The sequence below is a fragment of the Anoplopoma fimbria genome, chromosome 19, assembly GCF_027596085.1.
Source record: "Anoplopoma fimbria isolate UVic2021 breed Golden Eagle Sablefish chromosome 19, Afim_UVic_2022, whole genome shotgun sequence".
In the NCBI taxonomy this organism is placed as follows: domain Eukaryota; kingdom Metazoa; phylum Chordata; class Actinopteri; order Perciformes; family Anoplopomatidae; genus Anoplopoma; species Anoplopoma fimbria.
In genome coordinates, this window is record NC_072467.1 from 19,275,386 (window position 1) to 19,288,468 (window position 13,083).

Genomic DNA, 13,083 nt, shown 5'->3' on the forward strand with positions numbered 1-13,083 from the left:
TTGCATTAACATAATTGTAGCACTAATAAAGGGCTTGCATAAAAGCAACTGGTATTTGATATCTTGATTTTAAGATTGAAGATTAACTGTATAAATATTTTTAAACTATTTTTCTTGATTAGGTGTAAATTACTTCAGTAACATGCTTTGTGGTAATTATTGGATGTCACTTGTGCTTAAATGGTCATACCATTTTCATGATAGGCCAGACTTGCTTAGGGCTTTAGTGCCGTGTGATTCCTCTGGGATCTTGTCATAAACACATGGATGCCCTCTCGTGTGTCACTATATGTTATCCTTGTAATCCATTCAGAGGAACATGTCGGTCATCTTCAAGGTTGTCTGAGTGAGGGATGCCACACTTTACTATGCAACAATGTCAGCAGAAATTATCAGTGAGTACCATGCTTCAGTACCAGATAACAGAGAGGATCATGTATGTCATGAAGATGCACAGTCTCAAAGTGAACAGTTGTTTATCAAGTTTATCCTATTTTCAGCCTGACAGTTTAGAATAAATTAAGTGTGTAGGATAAGGACACAAACAGATGCATGTGAGGTATCCTAGTGCATAAAAAAAGCCTTTTAGATTGTGATGTTTACATTAGCAGCTACTTGGAATTACAAGACTCAACATTATTTAATCAGTTACTAATAGGTTTTACTTGAGCCATAAACAGTGTTTCTCAATAAATCAACCATACATTAGAACGGAAGTTATTCAGGAAATGATATTGATAGTTTCTAATCCAATGCATTTATTGTGGTGACAGAGCTGTTTGGCCATGAGTTTTCTTTGTCATCACACACGTTCTAAGCGACTTAACTCAGAAAATTCCAACCAATAAGTAGATTGCCCCATCAAGACACGGCAGAGCTCACCATGCAGTGTAAACAGATGCTTTGGAGCTGGTCCATACACCACGCTGTCACCTCTCCTTTGCCGCTCTGCAACAATCTAGGTCGACCGACTGAAACTGCTGGTTGATCTCCCGCTCCTTCCAGCAGTAATCCAAGAATAGAGATTGAATATTGATGAACATGCAAGGGTCACACAACTGACAGATGTTCTTTCCCTCCTGAGTCCCAGACTGAGAAATAAAAAAGTCCACAGAGATTAGTCCTGACAGGGATGTTGGTGGGATTCTTCTTCTCCTCCCTTTAATGTTTAACCATCCATATGGAAAGGTTTGTGAATACTCATCTCACAAACTCTCTGTTGCGCTCCCTCCGTGCCTTACTGTCTGGATTGGAGTGCAAAACCATCACACTCCTGGTATCTCTCTATCTCCCGCTTTGCTCTCCTCTCTTCCTCTCACTCCCTCTCTCCCTCTCTCTCTCTTACTGCGGAGGTTTGCAGTGCTCCCCCAGTAACTGATTGGTCTTCTGTAATAGGCTTAACCCCTTCCTCTCCAGCGAGGGGAGGTATTTCCTTTTGTTCTCACTCTATCCTCTCTTCCCTGGCAGTGGCTGTGACACCCCATGTGGGGCTGTAGTGATTTGGAAAGAAGCGTCTACGGTACTACGCTTTTGCGTAGGGACCTTAGATGACACTGCGCTAAACACACAACCTGCTGCAGAGTCAGATAAGCAGACTGCTGAAGGAAAAACAGCAGTAAATATGGCAATGATGTATTAATTAGCTCTGCCACTATATAATGGACAAGTTATGTGTTTTTTTTATAGTAGGGGGAATGATGAGGATGGAGAGCCAGCAAAGAGAAGCAATATTTTTTGTATTGATTTTGCTCACATACATAGCTCTTAATATGCGTGTGCAAGTGAGCCTGAGAGACAGTGAGACTGACAGAGAGACGATAAATTCTTGCAGCTGCAAGTGGGAGAAATGGATTATGCAGGAAGGAATGAAAGTCAGAAAAGAAGAGCTAGAGTATAGTGGCTCTCTGATTGATAGTTTCAATTAAGTTTCTCTGTTAGATCAGTAAGAGCTCGACCACCCTCCGTTTTTTTGTCGAAGCTCATTTGTCAGGTGCAATTATTGCCAGAGGGCATCCTGGTACCTGACAGCCTCCAGTAAAGAAGAGGGGGGCATCTGTCGCGTTGGCATGGCTAACTGATAAACTAACGATTAAAGACCACAGAAAATACATCAGGTGTAGTTATTCTGGTGATGACAGTTCAATAATTGAGGCAAATGCTTCAGCTTGTTTTCAAGGCATTTAAAGTTGACTTGCTGCAGTGGAACAGTGTTTAAAGCTTTAGAAGGGGTTGTGATGTTATAGTACCTTGGTAGTAAGGAAACAACTGTCAAGTAAATTTGTGGATTGACAGAAAATTTAAGAATCGATTAATAATTTAAGCGATTTTTAAATGAAGGTGTCAAACATTCCCTAGTTCTAGTTTTGCTGTTAATTTGGGCTCTGAGGAGTTGTCACGGACTTATTGTACTTATTTTACATTTTGAGAACTCAATAATCAACTGATTAAACCAAACACATTCACACAAAAATTGATAATGACAATAATAATTGCACCATGTTGCTAAATGTTGAAAATTGTATGTCTCCACATTACCTACATTTAATGTTGCCCTTAGGTCATACATGTTGAAAGCGGCAAGATAGGCTTTGTAGCTTACGTCCCTGATGCTGTACCAATGAAGAACAAATTGGAGGTCATGGGGAAAACCTGAAGTACAATCTGGTCATGGAGAGATACGTGTTTCCGATCCACTTGATAACAGAAGACCACCACTTATTAGAGGATTAAGAAGAGCAAATGCTTTCATTTTGTTAATCCTGTCATTATCACAAATTCTCATTGGATCTTTACCTTGCATGATATGGAGCTTGGCACATCGACAGAAGTTGTATGTGTGGATGGAGGAAAATGACAGGTGAAAGAAAAGTGCCATATCTGTGGTTGTTGTAGTTGTTTCTTAGTGTGCGAGGTCTTTTGTACTTATCTATTTGACATTAAGTGTGTCCTTTGGATTGCATGTTTGAGTACCTCGATGTCTGCACCCAACATCAAGTACCTGCCTCCTACACGGGATCCATCCGTACGCCTGTGGCTTTCAGACTATAATTACACAGCACATCATTGCAAAAGCCTGCAACTCAAGGCCCTGTGCGTTTCATAAGAAGCATCCTGAAGAAAGTGTGTATGTTTATAAAAAGACAGGACTGACCACTTGACAGCCTTTTCACAGCACTTCAGGAATCCTCCTAGTTTAAAAAGGGGTTAACATGCTGCTGCAAAAACACTGCATTCCCAAAACTTCAAAGTTCAAAAGAAGAATGATGTAAATATTTCATTCCTATTAATATTTCATCCAGCTTTTTCTCCCTGTCCCCAGACTCCACGGACTGACATACACTACAGTTTTTCTCCCCTTTCAGTCTGAGTGCCAGTAGACATCCATTGATGTGCCTGTCGATACTCAAATTTTTTCAGTTTTTTCCCCACACTTACTTTATGTGCACTCCATCTTCAGCACTGTCAAGAGGACCATCTCTGGCCTGAGCTCATCAAATATAGGAGATGCAGATGTGCCGTCAGTGGCCGTCTTATTTCCAGCCCATACTTTGCATGCCAAACATCAGCAGGCAATCTTGCAATAGTAGGATGGCAGCCTGGAGGCACAGAGGACCCAGCACACACACTTTTATCTCCTCCCTGCAGCAGGTGTCCTGCACTTCCATTTGGTGCCACTGTGATTTGCTCCAGAACAGGGCTAGCTCAGCGCTAATGGAGTGGCTGGTTTCAACTGTTGAAGCGCACTGCTGTCATCTGATCTATTTAAATTGTCCTTTTTGCAAACCCTCAGGAACTCTTGGTTCATCCTCACACGGATCTTGGCGGCCAAACAAAAATGGAGAAAGACAAATAATGTATCTTGAGGTGCCTTGTGAGCTGCTGTTTTTTTTTGTTTCCCAGTTTTTTTGAAAGAAATATATTTCTCTTATTCTATACCAATTTCTTCCACCTCCCAAGGCATAGAGCACCACAGCAAATTTAGCACCTTTGAGGATGTTGGACAGAAAGGAGAGCGAGAAGAAGATGGAGAAAAAAGTTTGGACAACATTCCAGGTTCCTGTGGTTTTTGCATGTAGTTTGACGACTTGGCAGTAAGCTTTGGCCTCAGTCCCAGGGTCCCTTTGGATTCATGCTCATTTGGTGAGGGATGAAAGTGCCACAATCAAGTACAATAGGAGAAGAAAAGAAGGCCATCCTCCCCTCCTCCTATGTTAAACACTTGAGATTGATGAGCAGCAGCTGAAGAGAAAATGCAACCTCAGTCCTAGAGGAAATGTTAATTTATCCTCTTTCATCCACATACAGGTCCACTAGTGTTAAAGTGGCTTCATTTTTTGCTTGACATTTAGTACAGTATATTGTACAAGGGTTTTTTCATACCATCGGTGAATGCAGTTTAAAAAAAAGACCAAGTTAATTTGGTTACACAATAGATTACAACCCTCAATTTACTGTGTAATTATTTATTTAATTATTCTTTGAATTTAATTATGTGCACTTGTAGATTAAGTGTGTGGTGCAATATAATAAAAAGGGTAACAAAACAGGAAAAACATAGGAATAAAGGGTTAAAGATTTATCAGACCAAATACTGCAAGGGTGAAAATAGACTAACTTGTTAAAGATCAGAGAGGCCATGGGAGTAATTTTTTTTTTTTTTTTATTTCCTCTGATCGTATGATAAGTCTTACAACTCAACCTTACTTAAATTAGTTTTCTCTTAATCATAAAACGGTTATCTGTCAAACTGTTATTTGTTGTTGTGTGATCATAAAATTAGTATTTTGCCATTCCTTACTTGTGAGCAATAGATAACATCTTGTCAGAACAAATTTCGACATGTTAATCATCTATAATTGTTTCAATAATACATTTTCCTAATGTCACTGCTCACATTAGACATCAGCATGTTTTCATTGCCTAATGCAGCTGCAACCTGAGAGGTGCATCGGGCAAGACAATTGCTTGTTTAAGCCATGTAGTATGTCATAGTGGAAGACAACCAGCCCAGCATCTGAGCTGCTTTGCATCGTCCAGTTAAGCTTGTCCGATTTTTATTTTTGCCTTTCACCTAATTGGAAAACTTCTATCACATTGACCCAAATTTTAAACACACCTGTAAGAGAAAATGATGCTGCTGGAGCCTTTAGGTGCATTTCCTTTACATATTACCTACTGTATGTATATCGTGCAAGAAAGATGAAAGCTATGACTGGTTCAGGTCTATGTATGCCTCTCAGACCCAAAGATATTGTGTCGTCTGTTCCTGGCGTGTGCCTTTTGGTTGTCAGCAGTAAAGGCAAATTTATAGTTTTCATGAGGGTTACCCTTTGCTGTGTGAACCAAACATTTTTTACCGTACAGACTGTATGAGTGGAAACTTGTTTTGAAGAGTGGATGTGCGAGGAGATCTGCCGTGGCCTACATTTAAATAATCTGTCTTTAAAGGAACCCAAGGACAGCTAAATGGCATTGAAATCCTGGCAAACAACGTTATGGTGCATTACAGCTACCAACTGGAATGGAGTGTGTGACTCAATTGCCTGGAGGAAAGTGACTGTCTGACTGACAGCTAATCTTTAGTAGCATATAGTGACCCATATAATTGAGGCCGACTGAATTTGTGAAAGCTCAATCTTGGAAATACTCATCAGCGACTAGTCATACATTGTATTGCTTGTTTTAAACATTACCTTTAGTTAGCTAACTTATTGCTACAACATGCCTTTTCTACACCCTGGTTACCAGTGATGTAGCGTAGCAGTACACTTTACACGTAGCTCTTCATTTGCTGCAGTATTCTTTGTTTCTGTCATTCAAGTTCTACAGCTATTTCTCAAATGTTTATTATAATGCGTGCCAAGTTGTATGATCTATCTCTCGCTCTCTCTTTCTTTCTGTCTCTCTCTCTCTTTCTCTCTGTGAGAGCTCTGAGAGCTCTGGCTCCTGCTCTCTCTCTCTCTCTTTTTCTTGTATTTATTCACGTACCTTCCCTCTGCTTTGGTTAGATATAGGCTTAGTGTTCTGCCATTGATTTACAGTCTTGGTGGTATTGTGGGTCAGTAAGGTTAGAGCCATGAAGTGGAACCAGGGGTAGTCAGCTGTTTGACCCTGACCGTGGGGTTAGAGATTGTAAATGCAGCCTCCCCCACATGAACCTGCACACTCGCTCGCCTGGGACATATTTCTTGCCGTTTCCTGCTGTACTGTGACCTCCGTGCTGTCCTCTGTCACGGACAAAAACAGCTTCTTTTCCATCAGCCCCTCAGAAGTCGGCCACTTCCTGTCGTTGTGCAACATCAGTTTACGTTAGTCGTGTCAAAGAGCATCGACCAAGGCGTGGGAACGCAAGGCAGCACATGGGGGACCCCACACTCGGAGGGAGGTGCGCGAGCAGCGGAGGGCTGAACCTTTGGGGAAGCACGTAGCGGACAACCACTCACACTCTGCACATAAACACAAATGCACACATTCATGCTTCCTCCCTCTCAGGCACTCAGCCATCAGAGCACTCAGTGTTTGTCATCTCATTTCATCAGGTCATGTTTCTACCCCTGGGAGTTCATGTTTCTTGAAAATGCAGTTTTCTTAAAACAGCCATTCTCCTTTAACAGCTAGTTTAAGGACTTCAGTCACCAGTTTGTTTTCATTGACTAACTTGAGATTTTAAATTGCCTTTGTTTTAAATGCATATAAGGAAAAATGTATTATGCATGCTATGAGCAAAGGACATTTCCTCCCTGTATATATATGTGTATGTGAACACGTGTGTTTAAGTTTGCATTTGTGTTATTGAGAGCTGAGACCACCATGCTGTCTGTGATCTAAAGCCTGTCGGCCACATTGGCATCCGTGTCTGTCTGCTAATTCAATGCCTTATCCCTGTGTTCAGTGCTCACAGGGGATCCAACGGAGAGGGAATTCCCTTTCTTAAAATAAATTACTTTCCGAGAACCACAAAGACCATTAGGCTCTGAAGGCCACGCCACAATGGCAGCATAGACAGAGGACTACTTAATGGAGCACAATGACATTTACTGCCATTTTATGCTGTTGTCACAGAGTAGCACGCCATTATGGAGTCATAGTTGGCATTTACTTCACCATTAAAAAGGTAAAAAAAAAGCTTTCTTTGAAGTTAGCTGTACTTTAGTTAAGAAACTCATTGTTATCTCTTACTCTGATGTTGGTTTCATGCTGTCATCTGTTTTTGAAAAGCAGCACTCTATGTTGATTTTCATGTAGCAGTGACTTTAAAGGTCCTATGAGGCTGCAGTGATAGCGAGATATGTGTGAGTAGTTTGGTGTGGTCGGCACTGATCGGCACATGTACTGTACGTAATGTGCCGATTAGTAATCTAAAGAAGGCTTTGTAGTTGGAACACTATGGCCTTGTGGTTTGTCTCTTCTGTATCTCCTTTGAGTTGTAGTCTTTAGGGGGATGGAGGGATCAACCTCAAACAGATAGGCCAGTGAACACCAACAGGAGGTCCCCTAATAAGCAGAGTTACTCTTCATAGTACACGTACGCATGTATTCACACACAGGCCAACAGACAGACAAAAGACAGACAAAACAATGAGTGTACATTGTTCATTTGCGTTTATACATAGTCACAAGTTATCCTAACAAGACATGCAGTAGTCTATGCTGTTAAGGAAGCTCAACTCCTCCACAAAAAGGAAAAAAGCCAACTAGGAGATTCCTGCAACCTTTCTTTTTTACACTAGAGCAGATTCCCTGTACAGTAATTTATTTGGCTCTTGACATTTGTCCTATTTTAAATGAAATGTAATGCCTCCAGGGAAGAGTTCCAATATTACACCTTGTAAATATAGACGACATGACGCAAACCTTTTGCTGTAGTTCCCTCTATCAAATTGCCAATTTTTCCCGCCCTCCTGTCCTGTGCCTTCGCCTGGTTCTCTTTCTTTTCATTTCCCTTCCTAACACCTAACAATAATTAGCCGGTGCTAGCTGTCGACTGGTGCCTGTCCCTAGTCACACCTTGTCAGCGAGGCCTCTCCTGTTTGGGCCACTGCCTTGGCTCTGACAGCCAGGATTACTTTTTTCTCAGCTGCTACTTCTTCATTAAGACCTGCCTCAAGCTACTGAGCCTCAAAGATCAGCACCTTTCACTGTCGCACCAGATGGGGATTTTCACAGCACCTCAGCTCCTCCTCACACACAGGTCAATATCCAAGTGACGATTAGGAATGCACTTTTTCAGTCCTGAAACTGATACCTGGGCCTTTATATACCGGCCAATACAGAGTACTGATCCAATAGCTGTGTTAAACTAATAATCTGAATGCCTCACCGTGTGGAAGAGACAAGGATCATTATTTTATGTTTAAGGCAGCATCAAGCTTGACTTAAATATTGTTTTCCTATTTAAAAAAATAAATAAATGGAACAAACAATAAATAGATATAAATTTACTTGATTGCTTTTTCTCTAATGAACTATATCCAATACCAGATCTTCCTATTTTTAACATTACCCAGTCCAGCAATTGGAATTTTCTGTATCGTAGCATCCCTAGTCCCAGGTCAAACATCATCTCAACACTTATGCACCTGTTGGGATGGTGGGACCATGGATGCATGTCTCCTCTCCCGTTCAAAGTGTGAACTGAATAGATTATACGATTGTTTGTATAAAAGCCAAACCTTGATATCAACCTAACTTTCAATCCACACAGCAGGATGTTAAGAGTCTGGGTTTTGTGCCGCAAAATGTGAAGCCAGTATTTTTTCCTGTTACTTCTCCACTGTTTGAATGGAAGGAAATAGATGTCAATTATATATAATTAAGAGTTACATTCAGCAATAAGCTGCTCATTCTTGTGCTGTATTCTGTAGTGAGGATGTGTAGCAGTCAATTGAGCTCTTTATTATACCTAAGGGCACATAACTCATACTTGAACAGGTGTCGAATGAATGATACTTTTGACATTTTCAGAATTAGTCTGATGTCCTTAAATCACTTCAGAATATGTATCCTTTAGAGCGTCAGAGACACCAGGTTCAGTTTTTGTCCAGTCCCCCATGCAGCAGTGGGATGACTGTTGCTCAGGAGTGTAACAGCCTGTGTGGGTGGCGGCAGTAGGGTGTCGGCCCTGCCCCCGATGTACCAGGCTGTTGCCCTTGATTGTCTGGCACAGGGTCAAGGTAACACAGTGCTGGTCACTACCGTCAGCACTTCTCAGGGCACACACTCTAACACCACTGGGTGGCTGAAAGTGTGTGTTTTTTATTTTGGCGTGGATTCATGTACAACATAAAATGTTTGAATGTTGCTTCGCTATTAGTGTTTTTCTGTGCATCACTATGAGTCATGTTAAAGGAGATTGGCAAACTATTTCTATATAATCATTGCGTCATTGCTGACGCCGCTGACTCATACACTGCACTTTAACATGTTCATCCTGCGCTGTGTGCTTCGTTGTATCAAACACTTTCTATCCGGTACGAGGAATCAAGCGCTAGTTCATTCGAAAGTAGGAAGAACCAAGAATATTATTGAGATCTCTCTTTGGCATTTAGTTATTTAGTGATCATTTTCCATTAAGAAATGTTTGCCTCCGCTGTGAATTAGTCTCTATCAGCATGGAGGTTGCCGATGCTCTCAGGCTGTTACTCATCTCTGCAGAATATCAATTGATCGTACTTTATCTAGGCAGGAATCCAGGCCGGGTGACTTGGAAATTGAATTAAGAGGGGGATGATGTAAAATAGTGGTGAGGGAAAGTGTTGAAATTCAAACTTCCATCAAACATGGAAAAGATTTAATCTGATCCATCAGTTTGATCTGGTTGAATTCAAAATTTACAGTTAACGCTATATGGATGAAACTAGAGTAGATAACAGTGACACTAAAGTAGATAACACAACTTACGGAAGAGCAATGTGGGGATGATCAAGATTTTGAATTTGACACCAAGCTCTTGTCTTTCAATGTAAAATGCAACTGACTTATAGTAACACTAGCACTCTTTGAAACGAAGCAGCAAATGTACTGCCAGTAAACGAGTCAACTTTAATTCCACAACGTAGCTTGGGATCAGGCTACATGGGTTTCATTCAAATTGACACACAAATACAGAATTACATTAGTTCTACTTAATCCAGTGCTTGAAGTGGAACAAAAATAAGTGCCAGTACTCCCCCAATTCAGATGTTGCCGTGTGTATCGGCCGATATCTGCAAACTTTACTTATTCCCATTCATTTATCGTTTCTTATTTCAGTCAGAGACTATCTATGGTGAATCCTTTATTTCTGATCAAATATATATTATATTTCAATTTTATTTTCAGTGCATGGCTAAATCAATATCCATTTATTTAATGACCTTTTTTGTAGTAAAACAGCTTTGTACAAGAAAATGAATAGTTGTTTTTTTATATCCCATCACAAGCTATTAATCAAAGTAATAATCAACAGATTAATTGATTATCAAAGAAATCCAACCAACCAAACAAATATATTTAAAATTATAATTTGCAGGTATATAAACTATATAGAGAAATCTATGATAGTTGACATATTCACGTCGTCATATTGCCCTGTGCCCCATGTGAATTCATATGGGACACCTTGAATAAGTGCTATGGATTTTATCTGCTTGTAATATATGACTAATATACACCGAAGCTGTGACTATAATATACTAAGACCACGACAGTTCTGAGACTGGATATGTTCTTAGGGGTATTTAATTGTTGTTTGTGATAAGCAGTGAAGGCACTGGGACTTAAAAACAGGCTGTTTAGTGGGCCTTAGATAGGAGCCTCGTATCATTAAACAAACAGATTAGATTTTGGTTCCACTTGAGAAATTGACTGTAATTTCTTTTGCTGGCTGGATGATAGGTAGATATTGGATTTCTGCTGGGCTCTGTAAGAAATTCACAGGGAGGTGTTAGCAAAACAAACACCTAACAAATGCTCAGTCTTGATTCAGATGCTTTTTTTTGCATTACCCAGAGACCGAAAATCACTTCTGCATGAAATAACACAGTTCTGGGGGAACTCCCAAATGAAACGATTAAGAGAAAAAGTTGTTTATCTTTGCAATTTGAAATGTCAATACTGATTTAATCCAGAGGTAAGAATATTTACCTCAAAGAGATTTGAATAAGATGTCGAACTGAGTGATAAAGCTGTCTTTATTAAGGGATTGTCCAAGTGAGTAGTCAATAGTGTCCCCAATGGGAGATAAGTCGAACAGGAAATGCATGCTCTAGTGCCAAACGTGGCAAGCAGATGGCAAGCACCAGGGCCCTGCAGTCCAGTGTAGGGTTGTGCGTTTGGAAGAAATCTTAGGGATAAAAAAAAAACCAGACAGGATGGATGATATCAGGCCATCTGTCTGCATTTCAACAAGGTGTCATTTTTAAGAGGGTGGAAAACCTCGCTCACGCTCTTTCTTCCAATCTGATCTTTACAGCAGATAGCACAACAACTGTGCCATTGCCTCCTCTGTCTTTGACTTTTTATGCAACCAAATCCCACAGTGTCAGTTGCGTAACGATGTTTGTTTCAACATTTCATCATTTTGTTAAAGGATACAGCGTAGTATTACTGATGAATCTCCTCATTGTACCTTTACAGTACTCTGCCCTTCCTTTAGATCTCTGTTTTTTCCTTTATGCCCCATTGTCTGTCTCCCTCTCAGCCTTGAACTCAATCTTGAACTGTATCAGGTTGCATTGTGGGGGGGGGCATTGAAATGATGCTGTTAAAGTCCCCTCTCTCTCGAAAGATGACAGTGACATACATAGGAAGGAGCTGCCTGCTGAAGGAGGCTCTGAAGATCAAACACATGTACTGGGGAGACATTCCGGCTGTTACCAAGCGAAAGGGAGTTTGTCCGCCTACACACTCAGTAGACCAGGAGATGGGTGTCTGGGCCTGGCTTAGAGGCTGCTGGCTTGCTCGACTGTAGCAGGTGGTGCACATTTTCCATTTACAAGAAAACACTAAGTGTAGGCAGCAAAGAGGAGGTGCTGTCATCTATTCCTGCTTCGAACACAGCAGATCCAAACCACTTTGTGGCGGCGAGGATGTATCGATGTTTGTTCTGGCGGAATGTTTTAGCTCAGTGATGTTGACAAAATGACACAATATAAAGTAGAAAAAAGTGTTGATTCACACCGAATCACATTTAACATCTCCTGAGATTCTGAATCGATTCACAATTTCCAAAAAAAGGATTTTGTACATTAATAAAATTACTGAACAAAGGTCGAACTCAACCATGAAAGCACTGTGCACCACCTGGACTTTATAATTTGATTTTCAAGACGAAGGTGAACTCTTTGTGAACACTAAGAACCCCATCACCCAGAGACTAACCTTAGCAAAGTGGAGCACCAAACTTCAGCACTAGTGAGCTGACCAACACACACTCTGATCAGACAAAGCAAACGAAGATGATGTACAATATGTTTGATTGTTCTCCAATGCTTGAGACATAACATTAGTAGCAGACCCAGCGGAGCACTGCCAAAGTGAACAGTTTGGCCCATTGATACTGAATCAAATTGTGACACCAAGAATCAGAATTGAATCAAAAGATTTTCAAATATCTCCACCACTAAAATTAAGAGCATACATCAGTGTCGAGACACTTGAGAGTAGTATTCTTCAGTAATTGATTGTCTGAGCTCATTCCCATCCAGTTACTCCAAGTACCCTTTATCTAGTCGTCAATGGAAGACCTTTTCTTTAAATGATGTTGTCAATGGATAATAAACTCGGCTGAGGAGCAAATAGACCCATTCTTTGTAATCATTGCAAAGGCAGTTTTATCCCTGCTGAATGAATAGTAGAGTCTGTCTATACAGCTGTATTCCACCTGGAGCCATGAGGATCATTGTTACATGTGAATGTTTTCAGGCCAGTGTAAGATGACTTTCTTTGTACTTCCTTTGTAGAACCTTCTTTGTTGAATTTATTTTGATTGAGAACAGGCTCAGGCTGCAATTTCTTTTTTTACAAGTGACAGTCAATGGAAGCCAAAATGTCAAGCAAGACGTTTTCAACTGTAGATAAGAAACACCGGCACAGTCTCTTATC